Source organism: Diceros bicornis, chromosome 8 (genome assembly GCF_020826845.1).
Source record: "Diceros bicornis minor isolate mBicDic1 chromosome 8, mDicBic1.mat.cur, whole genome shotgun sequence".
Classification (NCBI taxonomy): Eukaryota; Metazoa; Chordata; class Mammalia; order Perissodactyla; family Rhinocerotidae; genus Diceros; species Diceros bicornis.
This window is the reverse complement of record NC_080747.1, coordinates 3386751-3392831: the sequence shown is the minus strand read 5'-3', so window position 1 is coordinate 3392831 and position 6081 is coordinate 3386751.

The following is a 6081-nucleotide window of genomic DNA, read 5'->3' as shown; positions in this document are numbered from 1 at the left end:
TCCAGAATTCACTGCCACACCTCGGGGCTTTGTCCACAGAGACCGGGCCTGCTGGCCGGCAGTGAGCTGTGAGACAGTCGATCTTCAGGGCGAGAGACGCCAGCCCCTCCCTGACGTGCACCTGTCGGGGCCCCTCCACCGGGGCCTTGAGGTTTTGCCCTGGTGGAATCATGGAGCTGAAGCGGCTCCAGTGGGCTGATGTGAAAAGGCTATTTTCTTATTGAAATGATGAGAGACATGGCGTCTTGGTCCCTGGAGGGAATGCAAAGCCTTTCTCTTGGACCCAGCCTGCACCGGCCCAGGGCCACTGTCCTCTCCAGCTCTCGTGTCCACACACCCCTGAGCCCACACCGAGCCACCACCTGGAGGATGGGCAAGGTAGGGACAGCGGGGCAGTGGACGATGCCGGTCACAAGGCTGGGGCTTCCATGCCAGCCCCCACGGATGGTGAGGAGCACAGGCCGTCTGCAGGTCTCACGGAGACGGCCCCTCTTGGTGGCCGGGGCAGAGGCCCTGGGTGGGGTCCAGAGACCCAGGGTCTGGCCCTGGAGGGGAGGAGATGTCTCACCCCCACAAGTGGATTCTTGGGTCCAACACCCCCTTCTCCCTGCTGACTGGATCGGCGAGGGCCTGGAGCATCCTCTGGGCCATATTTTCACCGTGGACGGGCCTCCTTCATCTCAGGATTCCCCCGGAGCTCCCCAGGCCTAGTTCCCCGCAGAAGCTGGACCTGGGGCCTGATCCCAGCCAGGAAGACCTCACAGCAGCCACCCATCGCCAAGGCGTGGGCCGCCCACGTCAGTGCCCTCCCCCTCCTCCCTCCCTCGCCCCTCTCTCTACTCCTTGCCCCTCCTTCCTTCTGCAAGTACTTACTGAGCGCCCGCTGGGTGCCAGCGCTCTTCTAGAGGCCGGCGCCACGGCGGTGAACACACGATGTGGAAACAAGTGAGGAGACGGCCAGCAGGAAGCCCACCTGTTGGAGGGGGCCGGGCGCATGGCGCGGGCCTTGTGGAGACAGGAACTTGTACCCGAGCTCCTCTTTGCCGGGTGCTCCTGTTAGGATCGTGTACAGAAAACTGACCGCAGGCTTTGGGGGAGAGGGGATGGAGGCCCGGAGGGAGGAGAAGCCCGCCCGGCCAGGAAGGGGCTGGAAAGGGTCGACCACTCTGTGCCTCCCGTCCTCCTTCTGGTGGCGTTTGGGGCAGGTGGAGAGGCCGGGCCTTCTGGAGAGAGAAAACTGGGCTACAGGCCTGGGGCTGAGTGAGCATTTGGTGGGTGGGTGGGTGGAATGCCCGGAAATGAGAGCCACTTCCCCTCACGTCACTGAGCACCGACTATGACCTTTGGTGTTGTGGCTGCAGATGGGAGACAGACCTCGCAAGGTCTCGTCCTTGGGAGGCAGACGCCAGGCAGGCAGAGCCGGCTCAGAGGCTGCTTCACGGGGGCTGACCCTGCCCCTAGCAGGTGACATCTGTTAGCCAGGAAAGGGTGTTCCTGATGGCGGGAAAGGTATGTGCAAAGGCCCGGTGGCCAGAGCTGGTGAGTAGTGCTCGAATCTGTCTACGCCTCTGCAGCACCACTGTCACCCCTCAGGACCAGCTCTGTCGGCTTAACCTTGGGCCGCTGTTTCAGGCTCCAAACAGACTTCTGCTTTCTGTGTGGCTCACGTCCAGTCCACAGCTCATGGTGTCTCCAGAGCCACTTTCTAAAGGCGCTCTGACCTCACTGCTTGACCCTGAAACCGCGGGCACCGGTCACTCTGGAGAACACGTGCCCAACTCCAGTGCATTGTGACCAAGCCCTTCCGACCGCCAGCCTTGTCTCCCACCTCCCATCCCCCGCCCCCGGAACCCGCGTGGTGGGCTGAGTAACGGCTGTCAAAGGTACTGGGTCCTGATGCCCACACTTGTGTTACCCCGTATGGGAAAAGGGACTTTGCAGACGTGAGTAAGGACCTTGAGATGGGAGATGATCCTGTGCTGTCCAGCTGAATGCTAAATGTAATCACGAGGCTCCCTATAAGAAGGAGGCAGAGGGAGAATTGACCACAGAGGTGGGAAACGACGCTGGAAGCAGAGATTGGAGAGATGCAACCACGAGCCGAAGAGGGCCAGCCGCCTCTAGAAGTGGAAGAGACAGGAACGGTTTCTCCCCTGGAGCCTCTAGAAGGAACCAGCCCTGCTGACACTTTGATTTTAGCCCCGTAAGACCCATTTCAGACTTCTAACCTCCAGAACTGTAAGATACTAAATTTGTGTTGTTTTAAGACGTTAAGTTTGTGGTATTTTGTTACAATAGCCATAGGGAACTAATACAAGATGCAGTGCATTTTCCTGCAGTTCCTCATGTGCTTTCTTGTTCCTGGTACAAGCTTCTTCTAATGAACTCCTACACATCCTTCAAAGCCCCATCTAAAAATCACCAACTCTGGCCAGGCTTTCTGTGTGGAATTGATGGCAGTTTCCTCCTTGTGCATACCTCAGATGTAGCGTGTTTTATGGTGCTGTGGCCAGCTTTGTGAGTGTGTAGCATCCCCTCCATATGCACTCACACACAGGAGTAGAAGGCAGAGAAAGTTGTATTCTTGTGACTTCTCACTTCCATAGGACAGGCCTGCTGCCCAGTAAGTGCTGAACGAACTCTGGCTGAAGTCATTGATTGATCAGAAGAAAGGGTCCCTCCACGCAGAGACTCCCCAAGTGGGCCTGTGCTTGGTGATAAGTGTTTACGGAGGAGAGATTTATGGGGCCTTGGGGAAGACTTATTGATGATCCAGCGAGAGGCACAGACTTGAGTCCGCCACGTAAATATATCGCTGGGAAATGCATCGGGTGCTCCGTAGCGGGGATGGGGAGGTCTGACTTGGGAGTCGGTGGGGGCGGGCAGGAGCTGAGGGAGGCAAAGCCGGCGATGTGCAGGGACGTGGGAGGAGTAGCCGGGCAGAGGCTGGTGCAGAGAGCAAGGCCCAACTCCTCGCCTCTCTGCTGGTACCCTGCAGAACCAGACCCGCTTCTTCTCTCTACCTGAGGAGGGGGGTCCAGAGGGGCCTGGGGGCCCCTAGGATGCTGTGATTCTAATGTGATGACAAGTCCCTTCCAAAAGAGGCTGGGAACGCCGGCCCTGGCAGCTGCTGCTGCACTAGGGAACACCCGGGAGTGTGTGTGCGCGCGCGCCTGTGCTACCATTGACAGGATTCTGTCTCTGTCCAGCCTTCATGGAGGAAATGTCCCAGAGGCGAGTCCATCCACAGCCTCACACACAGAGACCACAGGAGGGTCTCAGCGAGGGAAGCTGGCCGGTGGAAATCCACACTAGAGGGAAACCCTCGCCAGCCTGGCCACGCTCAGACTCCTGGGGCAGCCGGCCCGGCTGGAGGGAGCCCTGGGCAGGCGTCGGGGTGTGGCACTCACCTTCCTGATGTCCAGCGCGCCCCTTGCTCCCCAGACTGAAGTCTAGCCCGCCTCAGGCATTGCCCCTCTGCAGCCCCACCTCCCAGGGCCGTGCCGTGGGGACAGCCTTCCTGCCTCTCCCCGGCCTCCCCCGCCCCGCCCCCACCCTCTCCTCCCTCCTCCATGGGTCTGGGGTCGGGGCTGGGGAGGGCAGAGCGACCGGAACCCAAAGCCAGCTTCTCCACTCACCCACCGCCTGGGCGACCAGGCGCAGACACAGATGACTCCAGCCCCGCTCGCTCCCTCACTCCCGCACTCATTCACTCAGCAAATACTGCACGCCTGCGTGTGTCAGACGCTGTGCACGGCCGGGCCTGGTGAGCAAGCCTGCCGCGGATCTGCCCGCATGAGCCCCCTCTGGTCCGTTTGCCTAATTCAGCACCAATAGGGCCTTTTTCCAAAAAAGGCAGATATGATTCACAGACCACAAAATTCAGTCACTTAAAGTATGTAATTCAACGGCTTTTAGTAAACTCACAGAGCATCCCAACCATCACCACAATCAATTTTAGGACAATTTAATCATCCCAAATGAAACCCCATACCCATTAGCAGTCAATCCCCACTCCTCCTTCCTGCCCCCGCCCTTGGCAACCCTAATCTACTTTCTGTCTCTGTGGATTTGCCTATTCTGGACAGTTCACATAAATGGAATTGCACACTCTGTGGCCTTTTGTGACTGGCTTCTTTCACTTAGCACAGTGTTTTCAAGGTTCACCCAAGTCGTAGCGTGTGTCAATGCTTCATTCTTTTTTATGGCCAAATAATATTCCACTGTGTGGATAGACCGCACTTGGTTTATCCATTCATCTGTTGATGGACATCGGGTTGTGTCCACTTTTCGGCTACTGTGAATAATGTTGCTATGAACATTTCCAGAGAACTTTTTGTATATGGCATATGTTCCCAGTTCTCTGGGGAATGTGTGGAGCAGAATTGCTGGAACCAGGTTTGAATTGCTGTAAAGTTTTCTGACATCTGGTGGCAGGTCCCTCCCTGGTGTGATTCACGAGCATCTTGGCTCTTGGCTGTTTGCTTTTCCATAAACATTTTAGAATCAGCTTATCGAGTTACACACACAGAGAAATGTGGTTGGAATTGTGCTGAATCTATAGATCAGTTTGGGGAGAACTGACGTCTTTAAATTCACGCGTCTTTGTCTCCATGATTATGGTACATTCCTCCATTTGTTAGGTATCTTAACATATCTGTCAATAATGTCTCATAACTTCCCCACGGTGACCTTTCCTCTCCTTTTTTGCATTTCTTCTTCTTTTTTTGTGAGAAAGATTGGCCCTGGGCTGACATCTGTGCCCATCGTCCTCTACTTTATGTGGGACGCCACCACAGCATGGCCTGACAAGTGGTGCGTTGGTTCACGCCCGGGATCCGAACCCACGAACGCCGGGCCGCCTGAAGTGGAGCACGTGAACTTAACCGCTATGCCGCTGGGCCGGCCCCCTTTCTGGGATTTATGTCGCTAGATGTTTCATATTTGCTGTTGCTGCTGTAAAAATTAGATTCTCTGTTTGTTGCTGGCTTAAAGTAAGGCATTTAAAAATATATTGATCTAGTATTCAGAAATCTTGTTAAACTCATTAATTCTAATAATTTATCTATCGATTATTGGGGGCTTTCTCCACAGAACAATCATGTCAAATGAAAATAATGACAGCTGGGCTTCTCTCCCCGAGTCATTGTGTGGTTCATTTCTTTTTCTTGCCTTCCCAAGCTGGCTGGGACGTCCTTGTCGTGTGGACTCGAGGTCGACACTTGCCTTGCTCCCGATATTAAAGAGAGTGTTCTTGATGTTTCACCTTCCAGCGCACTGTCTGCATGGATTTGGTAGATGTTCAGCGTTGCTGAAGGAACCTCTTCCTGTCTCAGTCTGCCAAGTTGTTTTTCAAACGTTGAAGGAGCACCTACAACTCGTTATGTGTAGTAGTTTATGTATTTTTCACAACGACTTATGCAGCGGGTACTATTATCTCAGCTTTCCAGATGAGGCACAGAGAGGGGGAGTGACTTGCCCGGGTCACACAGCCGGAGGTGGCAGGGCTGAATTCCGTCTGGACTCCAGGAGATGGTGTCACTCCGTCTTTCAACAGCAAGAATAAAACAATTAAAAATCAAAGGTGGTATAAATAGCAACAGAATCCCAAACAAATCTTTACCAAGACTGCTTAAGAGAGAGAGAGGGGGGCAGGGCACAAGGGGCTAATGTGGGAAGAGGAGCACGTAACTACAAACACCAGGCCTTGGAAAAGTCTACGGAACCACTATGAACAACTTCATATGAAGATACTTGAAAAATTAGAAGGAATAGATTTTTTTCCAGAAAAATACGTTATCAAATTTTGTTTCAGAATAAAGAGAAAACCTACAACCACGAAGACATTGCAGAGCCCAGGCCATTTTAAAGGTAAGTTTTAACACATCTTCAAGTCGTAGAAAATCTCAGCCTCCTTCAGACTTTCAGGGAAGAGAAAATAGAAGCTCTGCCTCGTTTGAGCAGGCTGATCCACCCTGATCAGACCCGCCAACAGTTGGTACAAGAACAGACAAATATGGGCCAAATTTATACACACACACATAAAACCTTAAGTGAAGAATTAGCAAATTAAATCTAGCA